The sequence below is a fragment of the Myotis brandtii genome, unplaced genomic scaffold (genome assembly GCF_000412655.1).
Source record: "Myotis brandtii unplaced genomic scaffold, ASM41265v1 scaffold546, whole genome shotgun sequence".
NCBI classification, from domain to species: domain Eukaryota; kingdom Metazoa; phylum Chordata; class Mammalia; order Chiroptera; family Vespertilionidae; genus Myotis; species Myotis brandtii.
This window is the reverse complement of record NW_005370016.1, coordinates 876,992-900,274: the sequence shown is the minus strand read 5'-3', so window position 1 is coordinate 900,274 and position 23,283 is coordinate 876,992. Positions and strand designations below refer to the sequence as shown.

Genomic DNA, 23,283 nt, shown 5'->3' with positions numbered 1-23,283 from the left:
CAGAGAACAGAATGAGAGCAATTAAAGCCAGACATCTAATTAAGCTGGATTAACTAGGAAGCTTTAGCTTTCAGATACTGCCCTGTCAAGGAGTTTAACATACTTCTGTTCTCCTGGGAGGGCAGGAAGAACTGGTTTTCCAATCTCCCAGGGAAAAATGGTCCCTTCCACCAGATTATGGGGGCTGGGGCAATAAAGGGGAAATTCCTCTGCTGAATCACGCTCCATAGAAGCCAAGATGGCACAGGGGCAGGTCTTTCTACTCTGTGGTACACCCAGCAGGAGCCAAGTGGTGACATAAAGGGGAGGAATCTAGCCTGGGAAAACCTGGAAAAGTATCAGATTGGGTAAGGGCATGAAACTCCTGAAGATCTAGGAAAGTGATTGGTTAGGGGGAGGACCAGCACAAGCCCACAAAGTTCCAGGTTAATTTGAAACAAATCTCACCCCTTCCCAAACTCAAGATAATATCATCAAAGCTTACCAAAGTCCTGAGGCCTGCATGTTAGCATGCATTCTCTCTCTATGGCAGCTGTGTGGGTCTAAATGTGGGCCTGGTTGTGGCAACACATCACTGGCTGGAGAACAGCTGGGAACAGAGACTAAGCTAGTTGGAGGGGGACGGAGACCCAGCTGAAATATTGGAACTTTGGCATGGACTGAGATGAACTAGGAAAACTTCAGATACTCTGCTGATGCTGGGCTATTGGCACATCATCTCTGGGGCTCAGCCCTTCTTTTGGGCTTGGTGAGGAATAGTGTGGGCCTGAGGCTCCAGATATTGGACATTTTTTGTAGCAACATTGAACTGAGCCACCTGGTCATGGATGAGACATCACCTAAGCCTTTCCTTTTTTCTTTGTTCCAAAAAAACACTTGCCACAGTATCACCCCTCCTCATATGCTTGTATCCTTGAAATGCATTTCCTGCTTTACCATGAAAGAATCCTGTTTCCACCAGCAACAGTTACATATTATTGTTTTCTCTGAACAATTTGAGATTAAGTTACAGATATGATGCACCATTACCCCTGTCTTATTCAGGGGTAATGGTGCTTCATATCTGTAACTTTTCCTACAAAAAAATGATGATCTTGTTTATAGCCACAGTTCAACCATGAAAATCAGGACATTAACATTTGTACTTGATCGAATTCACAGAATAATTTAAATTTCACAAATTGTCCAATAATTTGCTTTATATCAAAAGGATCCAAACCAGTCACACTTGGCGATTAGTTTTCATGCCTCCAAAGGTTCCTTTAATCCCAGTTTCTTAGTTTTTTCTTGACCTTCATGATCTGGGCATTTTAGAAAATATTTAAAGACTAGTTATTTTGTAGAAAGAACTTCAGTTTGCTTTTTTTGGGTGTCCCTTGATTTGAATGAGGTTAAGTATTTGAACAGGAATGCAACAGAAGTTGTACTGTATTCTAATTGTATTCTATCAGGTAATGCATGCTTTTGATTTTTTCTGCTTCTGGAGGTGGTTAACTCTAGTGATTTTTTAAGGTGTTATACTCCAGGGTTGGCCCTATAAATTAAACTTTCATTTCTTTATAATTAATAATTTTTAGGGGAGATATCCATTGAATTATGTAATTCTCCTAATCTTCATCAGACATTAACCCACTAATAGTTGCATCTACTGATAAGTTCCGAGTGAATTGATTGTTACTATTGTGGTTACCAAGCAGTGTTTTTCTAATTCCATCTACAGTCATTAGTGGTAACTTCCTGTAAGAAAAAGCTTCCTTTTATCCCAATGGATTCATTCATGTATTTATTTACACCATTATGGATTCAAGGATTCTTGTTTTATTGAAGAGGTTTTAATCCATCCCATCCATTATTTATTTTGATGCCAAAATTATCCTTTACTTGGCTGGTCAGGCTTATCATTCTTGAGCCCTTCCTTAATTTCTGAAACAATGTCCTCTAGGTTTATCTTGTACTTTCCTGTTTAGCCCTAGAATAAGTCACTTCTCCAAGAAGAAACCAAGATCTGGGTATTAGGTCTTGCTTTGCTATTAAACCTCTCAGAGAGGAAAATATATGTATATTTGCACACCCACATCCATGTACATATTTATTCCTATAGTTCTTTCTATTTCAATCTTATGGAAAACCTTAGTAAACACTGATGAACTTGCAAATCCTTGAGGTTTATTCAAGCTTTCCATATTCATAATTTCTTTCTCCAACTGTGTGAATTCTGGCTCACATTAGCCTTAAAGTATTTGCTTACTGGTTTAGTTATCCTGTTTGCCACTACTCTCTTCACCATGCCAGGCTGCTACATCACTTAGCATCTTTCTTACCAAGTGTTGGCCTCCACTAAGCAACAACATTGCTTGGCCACCTTCTTTGGTTCCTACACTTTTTCTAGACCTCTTTGGCATTTTTTTTAAAATAATCAACCTTTCATTAGAAATAAGGAAGGAAATAAAGAAAGGTAAGAGGACAGAAGAAAGGAAGGTGGGTAAAAGTAAGGAAAGGAAATAAGGAAGAAAAAGGAAAATTGATTGTTTAAAATAGCAAGTTTGCCAGTGAGCTTCAATTTCAGGTCCTGTATATTCTAACCCAAGACTACAAAGAGTTAGAGACTCTAGTCCTCTCTGATCTCATGTTAAACTTGACCATTTGTGGTTTTCTCCATGTTCTACATGTCTTTCTCATCCTGCCCTTTGTTCGCGCTGTCCTCACCCTTTCTTTTCTTGTTCCTGTGTCATCCTCCTTCCATGTTCATGTTCTCCCGGAGCACTTCCCAATTTCCTTGCACCACTTTGCATCTCTGAAAGGTCCTGTATTTTCTTGTATGTTATAGTCATGTCCATTTTGCTCCTTCACCAAGGTTGCAAAATTATTAGAACAAAGGGATTTTCTTTCTGGAATATGAATATCCTTCACAGCATTTAATACAAGCCTTAAATGGTAAATGCTCACTATTTCTATGCTGTGTTTACTCTTTGAAATTACTTGAATGAGTAACTTGCCTTCACAAAATTATAATTTTGAAAATTACTAAAAATCACATCACTTTTGGAATCAGTCCTCACCTTATTTCTTAAAGCCAAGCAGTCTTATTTTTTCACCAAACCACTGAGTATCACATGAAAGAAAACAAGTTAAAATGGCGTCCAAAAACTGAAAAAATAAATAAATAAATAGATAAATAAATAAATAAATAAATAAATAAAATCTAAGAGCCTGAAATATTTACAACAATGCTTCTCTCTCCATAAAAATGGGGGGAAGGGGTTTGTAAATGGTTTTGGAAGGAGACTAGACTTTGGGTAATGAACACACAATATAATATACTGATGATGTATTATAGAATTGTACTGTACAACTGAAACCTATATAATTTTATTAACCAAGGTCACTCCAATAAATTTAATTAAAATTATAAATTAATTTGCTTAATAAAATATCACACTGCATATAAGATAGATAGATGATAGATAGATAGATAGATAGATAGATAGACCTGAGAGGGAATTAAGCATTACATGTAATATTTATTAATCTGTTATTTGGAATAAGAAGTTGTTGGATATACTCACTATGATATTCTCAAAAAATAGTATTTGAGCTTCATAGTTGAAGCAAATTATTTAGTGAAATGAAATTTAATGTCAATTTCCCAAGCTAAATTCCTCTATGTGGGTTAACTCAAGATGTAAAGGAATGTCATGTTTCACGTGTGCACAAAATTTTACAAAGCAAATATTTCTATATACCTTTCTATGTAAATGTGAATAGGTGAAAACTTAATACTTTAAAAAAGATATCAAGTTACAAGAAGTACCAAAACCAAGTTATCTCCATATTTATCCATCATTAAATAAACATCAATTAATAAAAACTAAAAATGTTACACTCTTGAAGATAACATAAGATGAAATATAGATAGATATAGAAATAGGTATAGGTACAGATATAGATATAGATATAAATCTTTTAATATTCCCACTATGTGGATATCACAAAGACTCATTGGGATTTAAGCATTTCAGTCTAACTTCATAGTCATTGATCTTTACTACTAGACTATAAAGAAATGCAGAAAAAATACTCAATTGAGAATAATAAATTCCTATTGAATAAGCTGTGATAATATTTGAGGACAACTACATAAAAACATTATTGAAGTTAGTTAAAGTATAAGTAGTCATAGAGGTAAAACTAAGATTAGAATAATCATCTTTCATTAGATCTATCTCAGAGATATTGTCTGGCAAATTATCTGAGCATATTTGATATCCTATATAATAAAGAGGTAATATGCAAATTGACCCTCATGCCCTCACATCACAAAATGGCCGCCCCACGTCATCACAAGATGGCCACCACAAGATGGTCACGACCATGTCATCACAAGATGGCTGCCCCCACATTGTCACAATATGGCCGGCAGGGGAGGGCAGTTGGGGTCAACCAGGCCTGCAGGGAAGGGCAGTTGAGGGTGATCGGGCTGGCAGGGAAACATTTAGGTATCAATCAGGCCAGCAGGGGAGTGGTTAGGGACAATTTGGCAGGCAGGCAAGTGGTTTGGAGCCAGGAGTCCCGGATTGTGAGAGGGATGTCCAACTGCCGGTATGTAAACCAGCAGTCAGACATCCCCAAGGGGTCCCAGATTGGAGAAGGTGCAGGCTGGGCTGAGGGACACTCCCCCCACCCCGCCATGCATGAATTTCGTGCACCAGGCCTCTAGTATATTTATAAATTACATAGTCTTACCAGACATTGTTGGGTTGCTAAAATGGGAAGAACGGGTTCCTAAAGAGGTAAACTGAAGAACAACTAGCTAGGAAAACTAGCTCGACTGTGTCCTAGGTTATTGTTCGTGATAAAATTATGCAGTTTATATCATTTTCCTATCTAAAAATAATCATTCATTTTGGGCTCAAAATTTTGCTTTGTTTGTTTGACTGTCCATATAATTATTTTAACATTTAATTATACACTACTTCAAGATTGCTCATATTTTTCCTTTTACTGTTACATAACTTTTAGTATAATCATGCCTGTCTGTTTGTTTGAACAAAATTTGTATCTTTTTGCATACAAAAGCTCTGTAATATACTTCTGATAAAGTGTGTAGCAAAGAGCTAAATACAAAGTACATTATCAATAAATATTAAAAAATTGAAAAAAAAAGAAGGTGGGTAAGAGGGTGAAATAGAAACAAAACAAACAAGAAAATTCAGAAATAATTCAAGATCACTGTGAAAGGCTCAGATCTAATATAGATTTTTCCTCTTTGAGGTTTTCCTTTGTGATTCAAGACACTGTGATCTTCTTTTATGAACCACCTTAGTAAATGCTGTCAAGCCAACACACTTGAGCATTGGTTTGTCTTGCTTATGTTTTTCAGCCTTTAACTCTTCTCTTTAGTCCACAATTCTTAGTATGCTCCTAAAGCAGAATAATGACACAGAAAGCTGACTTAATGAATGATGTCTTTGCTCTATTATATAGAAGATTTACCAATTGATCAAAGAAGGGGAGGAGGGGTCAAGACCTTCTTATATTGCTCCTATTAAACAATGTTATAACAGATTTGGTGCTCAATGAGAAACTTGTAAAAAAAAAACACAAACTCTAGAAGCTACGGAGATGCTCTAGTGTAGTGGTTAAGCAAGAGATTTCTGGATCCAGAACATCTGTGTTCCTATTCTAGTTTCATGAATTTGTAAATTATGCATAACCTCTTTGTGGGTCAGTTCTCTTAATGTTGATACATTAGTATGTACCTTAAAGGGTTGTTGTGAAGATTAAAAAATATATTTATCATCATGTAGAACAAGGTTTATCAAACTTAGCACAGGTAATTATTTGTTGCAGAAGGATGTGCTGTACATTGCAGGATTTATGACAGCATCTTTAGGCCCCACCCACTAGATAGATGCCTATAGCACTGCTGCCCCACCCCCCTGTCATGACAAAAAAAAAATCTCCTGATATTTTCAAATATCTACAATTTGCAACTGTCAATTGCCAATTAGATGGGCAAAATCTCTCAAATTGAGAACTAATGGTCTAGAAGAGACTTTATAGTGCATATGAAAAACCTAAGTTCATTTATTATACACTAGGGGCCCAGTGCATGAATTTGTGCACCTTGAAAGGAACTGTGGGCCTTGAGGCTGCAGTAGGCATAGGGGTGGGTCTCGGCCAATCCTCCACACCCCCACCCAGCCCCTCCCTCCACAGCCCCCACCCCCCTGTCTGCCCGCAGCCCTGCTCCTGCCGCCACTCCCACGCACTGATGGTACCGGCCCCACTCACACCTGCTGAAGGCGTGGAGTGATTGGAGCCGGTGCCAGCAGCGGGTGTGAGCTGCTGTCCCAATCACCCCTCAGGAGCAGTGGGATGTGGAGAGGCTTTCAGGGGCGATCAGGGCCAACAGCCGCCACTCGCACCTGCTAATGGCGCTGAGCAATTGGGACCAGTGCCAGGCACCAGCAGCAGGTGCCAGCAGTGGCTCCAGCACCAGCTGCAGGTGTGAGCAGGGCAGGCACTGACAGTGGATGTGAGAGACAGCTTCAGCACCAGCAGCAGGTGCAAGCGGGACCGTCACTGGCATCAGGTGTGAGAGGCAGCTGCTGGCCCGATCTCTCCTCAGGAGCTGGAGGAGATGGAGAAGCCCCGAGGGGCAATCGGGGCCAGCAGCCAGGCACCAGCAGTGGGTGTGAGTGGTGGCTCTGGCGCCAGCTGTTGGTGCGAGCAGGGCAGGCACTGACAGCAGGTGCGAGCACTAGGTGGGACCAAGGAGTGTGCGAGAACAAAGAATTTTCAGTAACCACCAGAGGCTTGTCCCGATGACAGCGACCGGCAACCCGCCTTAGTCTGGCACCCCCACTCACCTGCTCCACTATCCTGCTACGGCCAATGTCCGCCACGTTCTGCGCACACCCCCTGGTCAGCGCACGTCACAGTGACCAGTTGTTCAGTTGTTGTTCAGTCGTTCCGGTTGTTCCACCGTTTGGTCTTTTGCATATAAGCTTCTATTATATAGGATTACTACTAGTTTAAGATCTGAAGGTTGAAAATCTGAAGTTTGAAAAGTCTATAATGTGAACTTCAATTTGTAAACTATAGTTCCAAAATAAGGACAGAGATTTTTCTTATTAGTGTGACAGTGGAGATATAATTGTAGAATGCCACAATTAAATTTAATTTAATAAATGTTTAATTAGTGGCTTCAGAAATTTAGAAAATGTGATGGCTAATTATATTGCCATAGATAGATAAATAGATAGATAGATAGATAGATAGATAGATAGATGTAGATATATAACAATGTTGACTTACTTGGACAATGAAAACCATATAATGTTATAATAAATTAAAACAACAAGTTAGGGTTTTTTTGTTAATGCGGGTAGGGTTACCCTAAGTTAGTGGTTATCAACAGGGTATTTTCACGAAGTAAATAACAACTTTTGAGAAATGTTTTTGTAGTAGGTTATGTCCACACAAAATAAAATAGTGTTGTTGAAGGTAGAGAGGTCAATGGTAGGGTTGAAGAGAACAATTAAGAATTGATCAGGGCTTTATTGATTAAAGGAAGAGAGAGAAGCAATGCTTTCCAAGAAATTATTTCTATTCCCACCTAAAGACATTCCCTCCCTCAGGTAACATCTCCTAAAAGGGGGGAAAAAAAGAAAAGAAAAAAACAGTTCTAAAGCAGACCTGCCCAAATCACCAGGGTCAAAGCTCTTACTCAATACGCCTCTCCAACTTTGATCTCACAAGTCCTACAGAAGAGAAGTTAGTTCTTTATGAAAAACACAAAGATCATGCTTTACATGCATTTTGTTTATATGACTCCTTCCAAAAATGAGGTTTTTTTGCTATGCCTTGATTGTCTCTAATCCAGTATCTGACTAATAATTTAATTATTTGATATAATAAACATTAGTCTAAAACATTTTAATTAATTATAATATTTTTAGATTGTTCATTACCAATTTAAATTTTTGTGCTGTTTACATTTTCTATATGTTACTGACTTGTTTATATCACTTTATTTCTTGGCAAACTTTGAAAGGAAAAGAGATAACAGGTATAAATGTAAAAGGGAAACAAAGAAAGAGCTTGAATAACAAATATTAATATTTTATTGAATAGGGGTTTAAGACCTGCACTATAATGAAAATTTAGAACTTATAATAATGTAAATTCTAGCTTCCTATTGATAAACTCCCCAGTGCTCTATGAGTTTAACTAAAGGTAATTTGAAGATAGAGGGGACTTTGCAGAATATATGCAAGATGAGTAACAAAGTTTCATCAAGAACAGCAATAACACAATAATTAATCTCCCAAGACAGTGATGATAATTTTTCAGGGATTTCATAAATTCATCATCTCAGATGATTATTAAATTTTGTGGATGAGCTTTCAAATAAGAATAACCATGTAACTTGACAATATTTTCCATGGCTACCAGAGATATTTTTAAAGATGTAGAACCTAAATGATTTTCTATTCATTTTTATCAACCCTGAGGTGATAAAAAATTCTATTATGTTTTTAATAAATTGATCCAAAAAATAGAAAAGACATTGTGGAAGACATTCAAGAAACAAGCAATAATTAAGATATATATATATATATATATATATATATATATATATATATATATATATATATATATATATATATATATATATATATATATATATATATTCACACACATAGACAAAGGCTATTGTATTAGCACTTAATCTAGATGCAACCACAAGAAAAAAAATAGTTTTTAAAATCCCTGAAATTTCTTCCTGCGGAAATTGCAGGGAACATTATGTGGTTGTAAAATTTCCTGCTAAGCATCATATAGCAGAGGCTCTGTTTTTAGTGGTTTTATTTCTTTATAAAGAATTGCAGCCAAATGGATTCTACTATTAGAAATTCAATATTTCCTAAGCTATCTTCATAGAACTATATGTAATGCCTAAAAAATATGCAGCATTAAGGTATACTTTTTTTCAGATAATTTTTAACCCATTATTATCTCCATATCTACAGACTTATTCGGGAGAAAAACATTCACATGTTTTTCTTGTATTCAATTATCTTGACTGTTCTATAGAGAGATTAAGATATATATTGTATATCCCTATTAAAGAATCCCTAAAGATCATCTTTAAAGTTATACTACATTTTATATATTATAGATTTCTCATAGATTATGAGAGAGTAATGTAAAATATCAGGAGAGAAATTAGAAGTTGAGGAATTAGCCTGGTTGGCATGGTTCAGTGATTGAGCTTTGACCTATGAACCAGGAGGTCATGGTTCGATTCCTGGTTGCATGAAGGAGGCAGCCAACCAATGATTCTCTCTCATCATTGATGTTTCTATCTTTCACTTGCCCTTCCTCTCTGAAATCAATAAAATTATATTTTAAATAAAGATGTTTTTAAAAAGGAAATTAACAGATATTTTATCTTTTGAACAAATATTCATTGCATACCAAGGAAGCACTGGTTATACAGCTTTTTATATTTACTCACAACTGTTATTTCCCCAGAACAATAGTTTCCTTTATTGAAATAATTATCGTAAACCTTGGGTAAACTTGACTTGAAGCCAATTCCCTAGAAACAATTAGCACAGCTTAATAATATCAAGTCACCAAGGGTATTCTGGAAACTCAGTTACTCCAATAAAATTAACCTAGTGACTTGAGATAAAGATTGTGACATTTGAAGTTGAGAGAGAGAAAGAGAGAGAGAGAGAGAGAGAGAGAGAGAGAGAGAGATGAGTAAGTTGAAGGAAGAAAAACAAAAGAAAGGAAAAGAAGCACAGGGCATAGAATAAAAGAGAGTAAATTGTTTGAATAAATTTCTACTCTTGAGGAGACCATGACAAACCGGTAGTAAAATACAGTTTAGAAACTTAAATCTAGTTTAGAACCTAGAGAAAGTAAAATAGGATACAGATTCCATATTTATTTAATATGTGCTATATGCAATTTCACTTGCTCTCTTAAAGGCATATTCTTTTGATATTTTAAATGTATCCTTTCAACTGGGTTCACTTATATGCAACAGTTTCTTTTATTTATATAGTAATGTCAGACAGTTGGTATAGTTACTATGTGCCAGACCTAGTGCATTGTTTTGGGGGCATATTTTAAAGTGGGTTTAATATCTTTGTTTCACAAATCAAGGAATTAACACTCACCAAAGTGGAGATGAATATTTTACACAGCCTCCCCATCGTATCATAAAGGTTATGTATCAGAATTAAACTTTCTAGAATGGTATACAAAGGAAGTTCAAATTATCTCAGATGTGTAAAATTCTTCTTGACCTCACCTTTCTGAAGTGGATGCAAGTCCTTAAGACTGGTTGAAAACTTCAAAATGTTATTTAAAGCACAAACATTCACTTTTGTTAACTCTCCTGGTTTAGCAGACTAGGCATAATGAATGCAACTTGTATGATGTATATTCATCTAGATCTCCTTAGCCTACTCAGGCAACTGAAATTTCATTGGATGCTTGAATAATATATAGACAAAATCTAGTGTCCTTCTATGTCTAGCCATTCATTTGCAGTTACCTGGTGGTATTCAGTGGAATAAATACCAGGAGTCAGATAAAAGGGATTTTAGAAGTCATAAAAACTGTAGTTTTTGTTCAGGTTTGCAACTTCCTACCTCGACCTTGGAAAATTCAACAATCTATTGAAGAGGTAAGAAGTTGACATTTATTGAGAACCTTTTGTGTACCAGAAAGTATAACCTATCTCACAGAGTTTTTACTAAATTAAACAAAATATTACAAATATAAAAACCTTATTGAAACATTATACAATGTAAGTTGTTATAATGATGATGATTATTAATACTATATTAATAATATTTAAATGTATCCTTTAAACTGGGTTCACTTATATGCAGCAGTTTCTTTTATTTAAATAGTAATGTCAGACAGTTGGTATATAGTTACTATGTGCAGACCTAGTGCATTGTTTTGGGACCATCCAGGGCTATTGTGCAGATTACTTCATATGAAGATTGCTCCCAAATATATAATGAATAAATAAAATTAAAATATACTCCTAGAAATATATCTAGATATAAAGATGGATTGGATTAAGCAGTTAACTAAAGTGTTTCCATTAAACAGATGAAAATAACATGTATCAAATACACATTTTTTTTTTGCATACAGTGCACTAGACTCTGCCCATAACATGGGACACATAATTTTAATGTGAAAAAGCTTATATGTAACCAGCTGATGAGTCTTGCAGTTTCTGCAGGCACACACATCTTCTATGCAAGTCTTTCCCTTACCATACTCAATCAATTAATTCAGCCTGATAAGGAAAGTTAATATCACTGTAGAGTAAACAGGCATCTGTTAATAGATCTTTCAGGATATTTGGCATATGCAGAAGCGCTGATGGAGGCAGCGATGCTTAAGGCAGTATTTTGAATGACTGTAACAAAATGCAATATGTTTCAAACATTGTTAATATCTCCCTACAGTATAATGTGTAGATACTAATATGGAAATGGTTCTATGAGATTAAAAATATGTGAGAGTAAATGAATGTCACAACACTATTTATAAATATGACCTATAAGACAAAGAAACCATAACAAAAATAAAATAATAAAGATGGAGAAAATGAAAATTCTGTTTTAAACAAATGCTCATTTAGCATGTCCACTGTGTGATCTATTATTCAGATATTAGGCTTACTCTTTGAGTAAGAAATTTTCTAGAAGGAAAGGCAAAAATATTTAGATCTTGACCCATTTGCTTCATTTACGCCAAAGTTGGACTGTCTAAATGGCATCAGGTATTTAGAAAGAGAGAGTATTGTTTAGTTTTTTTACTAAAGTACATTTTAAGAATTTAGCTGGTTTACCTAAGGGCAGAAATCCTATGATAGACCGTTATCTGAAAGTCAGAGAGGGTGACTAGGTAATGCCCTTCAGTCCCTGGTATTTTATTTTTTTATTTTTATTTCAATCGCAGTAATTAAAGAAATGTTTCCTTTTTTGTTATTGTTCTTTTATATCACCAACTTAAAGTGATGTATATGACTAGGTTCAAAGGCTGATCCTTGAGACAATTCAGATATGTACAGGAATCTGGAATATTGTAAACTGTTTTAAATTTCCCCACATTACAATTGAAGTTAGACTAAAGCCATACCATTAACACTGTGTCACACATCAGAATTCAGAGAAATCGTCACATTAAAATATGAATGTTTGCCTTATTCTGAGGCTGAAGATGTGACAGTTTAACATTGTAATTTCTTGGTTTTCAAATCAATTCTTATTGGCTAGTTCATTGTTGGGGTGAGATGGTAGATGGATGGGCAAAAATGTTAAATATATTATCCCTTCACTAATCAAATTTTGATATCGAAGCATATATTTACACTTTGTTCATAGAAACAGTCTCTTTATAATAATTATGATATTTTACATAATTTAAGAACAATTATATCTTAAAAATGTAAAGAGATTATTAAAAACTCTAAAATCTCTCATTTTTAACTCTCTGAAGGTAAACCACCACAATTTCATTTTTACCACTTAGTTATACAAAAGTCTGCTTTCTCATAATATTTTCCTCCGGGATGAAAATCACTGACAGTTGCTAAATATAATAATTTTGAGTTGACTATTCTAGTTAACTTAATCAAGTTAATAGTCGACAACAAAAATCTCCCAATAAAAATGAAGGTATTTATTCACTTCTGTTGTTAATGTTCAAGTTTACAGTATCAAGTTATAAAACACTGAGGTGAGAAAACTAGTAATTTTCCATTGAGCTTTATAAAAGCAATTTGACTTTGATTATCTAAAATATGAATATGCAAATGAAATATTTTCATCATTGTTAATTTAGACATTGCTAACTGTATTTTAACTGGTATAAAACCAATAACATATTACAAGCTATTATTAAAGATTTTGTTAATATCTACAAGAAAAACTGCTTTTATTTTAGTTAAATTCAAGAAAAAGTTGAGATACAGAATTAAAAAGTAAGATGAAGCAAACTTGTAAAGGATAGTGTCCTACTTGGCAATGGGAGGCAGTCAAAGAGGGAACTTGAAGAAGGTGAGTGATGACAAGTTCAGAAATAAATGCTCATGGCCTGAAATGAAAGCAATAATGTTGAAATACAGGACCTGATAAAGATTTGTTTAGAAATTGGGAGCTAGGAAATTGGTATCAGATAGAATATGGGTATGTAACCACTTGACAGTGAATGAGGAGGACAGAGATATTCAAGATTTTTAGCTTAGAGGTTTAGTGCACATCATTCCCGTCGAAAAAAGCAATGAATGCAGAGAGGAAGTTTGTCCTTGTATGGTTTTACTGTTGTTGTTTTTTTAACTCTTGTTTTAAATTACACTGCTGAGAGAAACAAAAAATTAAGAATTCATTTGAACAAATAGGCTGTGAGATGCACATACTCTCTGCAGACATGTGCTATTCAGAAAAATTAGTGAACCTCTCAAGCACCAGATTTTGCCAGAAGTTATAGATCATGGAAATCATATGAATGGAAAAACTCCTCAGAGAGGAGCAAGAAGATCATGAAAATAAAAGGCAGAAGCTATCAATTTGGCTATCTCATCTTTTAAGATTCAGTAGAAGGGATGACTATACAGGGAGAGAATAGAGAAGTCTGATTAGCATTAAGGAGGAGGTGGTAGAGTGTTTAATAGAGGGAAGTGTCAAATGCTACAGGGGTGTAAAGTAAAAGGTCATTGATTTGGAAATTAGGAAGTATTTGGTATCTTCTCACAGGCTTTTTTTTTTTTCCCCCTACATGCTGGTGGAAAATGGAAGCCAGAATGCAGTGGGTTCAAACATCAATTAAAAGTGATTATATCAAAATAAGTTAGAAATGATAAAAACAGTTGTGGTTTGAGAAGACAACTTATTCCAAAGAAGAGTGAAGTTTTCCTGTTTGCAGTATTTTCTTTTCTTTTCTTTTCTTTTCTTTTCTTTCCTTTCCTTTCCTTTCCTTTCCTTTCCTTTCCTTTTCTTTTCTTTTTTTTCTTTTCTTTTCTTTTCTTTTCTTTCCTTCCTTCCTTCCTTTCTTCCTTCCTTCCTTCCTTCCTTCCTTCCCCTTCTTCCCCTCCTCCTCCCCCTCCTCCTCCTCCTCCTCTCTCTCTCTCTCTCTCTCTCTCTCTCTCTCTCTCTTTTTTTTTTTTTTTCTTTCTTTCTTTCTTTCTTTCTTTCTTTCTTTCTTTCTTTCTTTCTTTCTTTCTTCTTTCTTTCTTTTTTTTTCTACATCCTTCACAGCATAGAAGTAATCCCCAAAACATTTATTTTCCTATTTGAGCTGTATTACTTTTCTGTCTATCTGGTTAATTTGTTAGCTTTATTTATTAATTTTTGAAAATATAATTCACTGAATTACAATGGATAATCTATTTCTGGGATCCCTCTTCATACTATTTTTTCACTCTCAATCTGTACACGCCACATGCCAGAGCCACATTCTCTAATGACTTTTCTGTGCTTTATTTTTAATTTATCATCAGTATTCAAGTGGAAACAAAGTCAAGTCAGTACTTAGAATTAAAGGAAATTAAAATATTAAATGTTTGAATATTTAACTAGATAATTCAATATTAATACCCCTTTTTTAGATATTATGTTAACATTTGAAAACAGGTAGGACATTTATGCCTTCTTTAAAAGACCATAAAATTTAGCTGTTTTAAAAACATTTTGCTAAGGAATCTGAGTAAAATAAATGCTTAAGCTCAAGTTGATGATGCCTTAATACAAATGTATGCAATGTTTTTGGGTTGAACTCTGGTTTATCATCATAAAATTAAGCTGATTAGTAAAAATGCACTGTTACACTATGATATGAACATTTTTGTCAAAAATTTTCCTTTCCCTTGAGCTGGCAGTTGCTATGCTACAAACTATCCTGCAATAAATCTCTCCCATTAAAATCAACCTAAATTATTCTGATGTTCATATGTATTTTTTCAGATGTAAGCTGGAGCCGTCTTTAGCACTAATGATGAAAAGCTGCTTTCTGTTGATACCAATCGCTATTTAATGACCTAACTACCTGAGGAAGTTTGGGTAACTTAAAGAAAAAATGTTAGAAATTCATCCAGGCTTTGCTCCAGGAGAGATTTGATTACAAGTTGTTGACTAAGCAAGCCTACATCAAAGGGTTTCTGCTATCCTAACAGAACTGATGAAAAACCTAGGCCTTCAAATTATTTGTGTTTGTTTCAAATACAAATATTTAGTGTTATTGTAGGTATAGTTAATATAAAATCATTTAGTTTTCTTCAAATTTAAGGGAAATGAAGATCATATTTTATCATCAAGATATTTTTAAGAAGCACCCATTCACTGATGCACACACTTGCAAAGAAATTAATTATATATACTAAAAAATGTTGGCTGAGTAAATAGAATGTGGCCATAAGTACATGGAGTTCCTAATATATTGGGACAATGCTCCTAGCTCTCCACACCTAACCTGAAGACATGTCTTTTTATGTATTAACTAGAGGCCTGGTGCACGAAAATTGTGCATGGGTAGGGTCCTTAAGCCTGGCTGGTGATCAGGGCCAATCGAGGCCTTCCGACTGCTGGCCGGGTCTTCCTTCATTCTTCGCTGCCCCCTGGTGGCCAGCGCATGTCATAGTGAGCGATAGAATTCCTGGTCTCCCAGTCCAACTCCCTCGGGACACTTTGCATATTAGCCTTTTATATATATAGATGATGATTCTTTATACAATGATTCCCATAATGGGATGCATTGACTCAATCAACTGCTTGAATTCTAGCTTGTAATCTGGGTCTTCAATGTTGGAAGGCCATGTGAAAAAATATTTCCAGTAGCAATTTCAACACTGCAGCTAGATCAGAAAAACATGTTTCTTTAATAACAAAATTTATTTAAAATCATTAACCTAATTAACATTTTCACCTGGCCTTCATTAATGTGCAAACAGGCAGTTGATGACAATAATTACTCAACTACAAACTAAGTGGTCAATTAGATACACAATTACCCAATTTGCATGCACAGAAATGAATTTTATCACTAAAAAGTTATTCCTAAACATTATAGACATAATATAAATGTAAAATTTAGTCTGTAATCAAGCCATATAATCTTTACTACTCTTTTTTTCAAGTGCTCACTTAAATACATTATCCATACTTATTAAAATAACTGTCTTATATTACAAGTAATGGAAGAATGATGTAGGTATTTTGAGAAATTAAAGTTATTATTCATACATATGGTTATTATTCATACATATGGTTTTATATATATATCATTACAACATGTGATAATCATTCTTTTAAATCAAATTTATTCATACAAACATCCATTTATTAATACATTAAACACAGATTGAGTCTTCTAACGCAAGATTCTATTCCATATGTAAAGTAAAGCTTAAGTCTCACAGAGGGATCATGTTAAGAACCAAGGGGATAAAATAATGTGTGTATGTATATATATATAATATATGTATATTATATGTTATACATATATTATATATTACAGTATATAAACTACTTTCTACTATTTACATATGAAACAAAGTTTCTTTTAGAAAGTATTGAAAATGTTGAAGGTGTTTGATGGGACAGTAATAATAATCCATTGACTCATCTAATGATTCATAAATATCTATCATTTACTTACTGTGTAGCAAACATGCTCAGTAATAGCAATAAAAATGTCTTGTTCACAGATTTTCGAGTCAAATTATTCACCCAACTTGCAAACTAGTTGGATGCAACTTTCACCTATTTTATTTATCTTGGAAGTTTGAATTTCCACAACTTTTCATAACACAGAAAACTCAGTGTATAGAACTCAGTTTAGAAGTACCTGTTTTACATGCACTTTAAGTTAAGAATTTGAGTTTTCACTGTAAAGTAACACACGTATTTCACTTCATTTTCTCTATATAATATGAATTGAAAATAATATAAATCAAATTGCTCTGAATTGGTGAACCCAGGTTGGAACCTGAATGATTTTCAGTAAATCTTCTCAATATTCCATTATTTAAAATGTCAAGCCTACAAACTTAGGAAAGGAACTCTGCTATCACGTTTTTTGAAGGATTTAACTGTATCAAGGCTTCCACAGTTTTCATTTAATCAGCCCTGGTTCTCTCTAATATATTCCTCTCTGGTGTATCACACTTTTAAATTGGGATATTTAATTCTCACTATATTATAGACCTAAACTCACTAGATTACCCAAAATACTTTACTTTCTCATCTGGAAATTTGAAAGCCTTCATTTCTCATGACCTAGCACTCTAAAATAAGCTTACATTCACTATTCCGCTATTGATCTTTTTTTATATCTTCAATTATTTTTTCGAAATCAGCCAGGATTGTTTGAGATTTGATTGATCCTTTTTCAGGCTGTGTCTCAAAATACAGGAATCAGCTCTAGGTTTAACTGCATAAACTTAATATAAGATTCCAAACATTGAAACTTGTACCTGCATTAGAATGGTACTAAGAAAAGCAGCTCGAAATTAAAGGTTTTCAAAAAGTTATAAGAACGCCAAGCTGGTGTTGCTCAGTGGTTGAGTGTTGACCTATGAACCAGGAGATTACAGTTCGATTCCTGGACATGGCACGTGCCGCCCATGAATTATCTCTTATTACAGTTCGATTCCTGGACATGGCACATGAATAATTATCTCTTATCACTGATTTTCTATCTTTCTCTCCTACTAGCTTCCTTTCTGAAATCAATAAAATATATTTAAATAACTTTTTTAAAAGATGTAAGAACACTTACTTTCAATTTATACCTTAATAATTCTTACTATGGCTGGGTCACATAACAGCTGGAAGTTTAACTTTTTAAGAAACTGTCAAAATGCTGATCTCTCCTCTACTGCTAAAGGACTCAACTCTTTTGTGAGCCGTACATCTGTTCTCTCTCTCTCTCTCTCTCTCTCTCTCTCTCTATCTCTCCCACCCCTTATTTCATTGTCTAAGACATTCACTAGAATTTTGAAAAGAGTAGACATCCTTGTCCTGTACCTAATTTTAGGGAAAAAGCATTTAATCATTACTATTCAGTATGATGTTACCTATATGTTTTCATAGCTGCAATTTATCAGGTTGAGGAAGTTTTCTTCTTTACTTTAAGAGTTTTTAATCAATAATGGATGTTGGGTTTTGTCAAATGCTTTCTTTTGTGTGTTCATTGGTAGACATCCTTGTCCTGTACCTAATTTTAGGGAAAAAGCATTTAATCATTACTATTCAGTATGATGTTACCTATATGTTTTCATAGCTGCAATTTATCAGGTTGAGGAAGTTTTCTTCTTTACTTTGTTTAAGAGTTTTTAATCAAAAATGGATGTTAGGTTTTGTCAAATGCTTTCTTTTGTGTCTTCATTGAGATGATCACATGCTGTTTTCTCTTTTTAGGTTATTAACATGGTACATTATGTGGACTGCGTTTCCAGTTTTATGTTGACCATATTCCTGAAAAAGACTTTAACTGGTCATGCTGTATTTTCTTTTCTTCTTCAATCTATTGATTTTTCAATTACCTTTCTATATTGATTTATATTTTATTTCTAATGTGGTTAGCATACTTTGTGTGACTTCATTCTATATTTATTGAAGTTTGTTTTTGTCACAGATATGGTCTACTTTGGTATGATAAATATTCCATGTGTATTTGAAAAGAGTATGTAGTGTTCCATTGTTGGTGGAGTATCAATTAAGTCAACTGATACTTAATGTTGCTCAGGTCTTCCCAATTCTTGCTGATTTTCTGCCTACTTATCCTATCAATTATGTGAGAGTGATATTGAAATCTCCATCTGTAGTTGTAGGTTTGTGTATTTCTCCTTGCAGTTCTATCAGATTCTGTTTTTTGTATTTTTAATTTTTGTTAAAAGGACATTTGTGTTTAGTACTTTTAGGTCTTCTTAATAAATTTAAAAAGAAAATGGCATTGTTCAACCATGTTAAAAACCTTTGTTCTAAAATCATGTAATAACCACTTCAGCTTTCTTGTGATTTCTTGCATCAGAGTACTTTTCACCTATGTGTTTCTTATATTTAAAGTGTATGTAAACAATTATTTACTCTCTTAAATGTAAAAATATTTAACTATTTTACTATTCATTTTAACATAAAAATTGATTATAATTGAGAAGATAGCTAACTGGCAGACACAAAATATAGGTAATTTAAAAATATATCATATCTGCTGCTGTTATATTGACTGTAACAGCATTAGGTATCCATTGAAGCATTAATAAATTTATTGAAGCATTTGACCCAAACATTTCTTATCATTTCATTTTAAAACAGTCTAAGTCAATAATTTAATGTAATATTTGTACTCTAAAGCCCAAATAGAAGCATGTTATATATTTTTATAAGTTTTCACACATAAAAGCTTATTATTTAAAATGTCTTAAAAAGAAAGAAAATACTGAAAGTTATATTTTTAATTTCTTTACATAGTCCTGGGTAAAATAATATGATATTTAAAAATTAGAAGGATAAAAATAATTTTGAAATCCTATTTATTTTGGTGAACATTATGGACTGAGCTGAATAGATCTCCTTATTCTCTTTGAACTCCTTTTCTACAACCTATTAAAGCTGCTTTTGCATTTTAGAAATAAGTTATTCCTATAGATTCAATTTTTATTTTTAACATATCCATTCTTATAATTTTATTCAATCACTTTTTGTTTAATAAATATTTATAAATTGACCTTTGTTGATAAAAAATGAAATGAATTATATATTATCTTTGGTAGGAAACAGACATATTCCCACTATAAAACATTATGATTGCATGTAAATATCACCCAAAATTTATTCTTATAAAATTTCAGAGGCATTTTTTAATAGTTAAGAAGTGAGGATATAGTTATAAGACTGCCTCTTTGAAAATAATCCAGGTATATTTTATTTTTTATATCTCAAATAAATCTCTGTATTCACATTAGAAAAAATACATTGGGCAATTTAAAGGGACACCTAGAAAAACAAAAGTGCACATCCCGGAGGTGCTCGTGCTGCTGAAGGAGGGCGACATCGTTTTAAAATGCGTTTGCCTTCTCAAGTACCTTTGAAACACTTTAAAATAACAAAGTTTACACCAGTTTACAAAAAATAAGGGCTTACATATTAATACACTATCATAATAATAATACCATTATGTGTGATATTATAGGTAGAGATTTCAAGTGCTATGAGAGTTCAAAAGAGAAGAAACACGCCACTCAGTTCAGCATTTGTACTGCATAACAGCAACAACAACAACAAAACAGATGGAGAGATGTTAGGCAAGATGGCCAGGTTTATGGCCCAAACATCCCTAGGTTATTAGGAGATCCTTGTGATTTCAATCACTATAAATATTTTCAGCATCTCTTTTAAAACGTAGTGTTTCTCTTGAAATAGAACTGCACCAGAAATGACTTCATTTCTATCATACATTAAAAGAACTATATTATTCTCAAGATGAATTTAATCAGAAAACCTGTGAGAGATGGGTTATCCCTAAACAGAAGCCAAGAAAATTGATTTTTGTATTTGTAAATATTAAGGAGAGCTGATAAATTTTCCTAAGCCGGAAATCTGAAACTCTAATTCTCAAATAATTCTATTATTTTTCTTTCAAAACCATCAATCTGAGGGTGAACACTTCTATGTTGTCACAAAATATGTTTTTCAGGCAGACATATTCCCACTATAAAACATTATGATTGCATGTAAATTCAATAAATATTGAATATATTTACATTCAAATATGTTTTATAATAATATAATGTATATATTTACATACATATTTATATGCATACATGTATGTATTTGTGTATGTATATATACACACATCATTTGGAAATTTTAGAAAAATCAATATGACATTTCCTTTTTACAGCTGCAGCAATAAAATGCTATAAACTGAGTGGCTTAAACAACAGAATTTTATTGTCTCACAGTTTTGGAAGCTAAAAGTCCCAAAACAAAAGTGTCCACTGGTTTGGTTCCTTCTGAGGACTGTATTCCCCCCTTTAGCTTATAGATAATTGTTTTCTCCTTGAGTATCTTTACAATACTTTCCATCTGTGCATGCATGATTCTGTGTTCAAATTTCTCCTCTTTATATCACCCATCATATTGGATTAGAGCCCACTCTATTTGGCTCATTTTAATTTATTACTTTTGCAAAGAACCTTTCTCCAAATAAGGTCACAATCTGAGGTAATGGCTGAGGACTACAACTTACCTTTTTTGGGGGGGAAGGGGATTGTAATCATCCATAATATCAGGATATACCAAATTATTACATAACATGGCTATGTTTGTACACCCACAGAAATAATACCAAATCAATGTATGCATATCTATACAAATCTCCTAAAGAGGCTTTCTCTAACCAGTGGTTCTCAACCTTCCTAATGCCACGACCCTTTAATACAGTTCCTCATGTTGTGGTGACCCCCAACCATAAAATTATTTTCATTGCTACTTCATAACTATAATTTTGCTACTGTTATGAATCGTAATGTAAATATTTGATATGCTATATGTGTTTTCCGATGGTCGCGACCCACCGGTTGAGAACCGCTGCTAGCATTTTCAATGTTCAGTCTATCTACCTAACATTTTAATCATTTGATATAAATGTAAAAGAATCAAATTCCACTCGCTGATTTGAGATTGCTACATCCAAATTTCATCCTTTCTATTACAGAATTTGTGACACTTGAGGAAATCTCTGTGTTAAAATTTGATTGATTGAGAAGAGAAAGTCTATCATAATTTGGTCATCCTGCTATATCCAGTGCAAATTGGAAACATGAAAATAACCCCAAAGTTACCAGGGGCTGTGCTGTGGACTTCAGAGCATTCCAATTAGCATCAGAAAATCCCAGCCGAAGTGAGACAGGTTGGCAGATCAAGTTCAAATTTTAAGTTTAATTCCGGCTTACACAGGCAATGATTTCATTATTTAAATTAAGTTAATGTAATAGTGACCTTTTATTTTCTAATCTATTTCCTTTAAAACACAATACATGTAGGAATCATTTGATACACACACATAGACATTGTGTTTTTTTATTGTTTAAAAGCCTTCATTTAAGGTTTTTAGTTGTTTTGTTTTATTTTGTTTTGATATGGTCATAGTAGTTTTGACCCGTAAGATATAGAGAGCCTTTTGGATATGTGGTAAGGGTTTCAGAGATGTAACAGGTTAGAAGATCCAAGTTGCTTGTTACCAGAGAACCACAGAATGGCACAAGGTCATTTCCTTGATTATAAATAACTGCCTAAAATTACCACTAGAAAATAAATTTCTCTCCTCAAGAATGTAGAAAGAAGTCTGACTGAAAGCAATAAACTTGGAGATTCATCTAGCAGGCTTAAAAAAGTAAATTAAGAGTATGTTAAAGTTTAGCTGTTAAAGTAAATCAGGAGGATCAGGGAGTGGGAAGGCTTCTGTGCATGGCTCAGTTTGAAACCAAGAGACCACCTTCAAATGGCTGCTCTTGGAATATTTTTTCTTACTTCAGAGTAGAATTTTAATTTATAATTGTGAGATGACATAGAATTACAAAAAAGTAAGCTGAACAAAATCTTTAAATAAAATTAGGGTTTGCAATATATTGTCAACTATAAGATCATTTTTAGTTTGTGTATATGTGAAAGGCATGGCCGAGATTGATTTTAAAAATTCTGGTATCTGATAAAAAATTGAGTGATAACCTACATAAGGTAGACGTTTACTATTTATTAACTTCTTCATGGTTTAGAGAAGTAATTTTGATTGATATTCAAAAACCATGAAGGGGAGGGTGAAAAATATTTTAAAATGTACTCAAGAGGTCACAGCAGTAAAGGAAGGATGGAAGAAAGGGAGAGGGGAGGGAAGAGAGTGAGGGAGAAAGAGAGGGAGTGAGGGAAGGAGAAAGGAAGAGAGGAAAGAGAGAAAAAGAAAGCAAGAAAGAGATAAAGAGTAAGAAACTAATTTCTATTAAACATGTACGACATGCAAGGAGCTATATTTAATACTCTGAAGCTATTAACTCATCTAATTCTGAAAACAATGCTATGGAGGAGGTATTATTCCTTTCTATAGAAAATAGTCCTTAAACTCTGAGCAGTTACAAGACTTCCTTAACTTGAAGCTAGTTGGTGACCATGATTCAGCACCCCATCTCTCTGCTCACAGCCTACACTAAGGCACTAAAGCCTGTACTGTTGTCAGGCT

General features: G+C 33.8%; 1 protein-coding gene across 2 annotated transcripts in view; it reads right to left on the bottom strand.

Moving 5' to 3' along the window:
- Window positions 1–23,283, bottom strand: part of CADM2 (cell adhesion molecule 2) — a 1,203,315-nt gene that overhangs the window by 808,628 nt on the left and 371,404 nt on the right. The window lies entirely within an intron of this gene.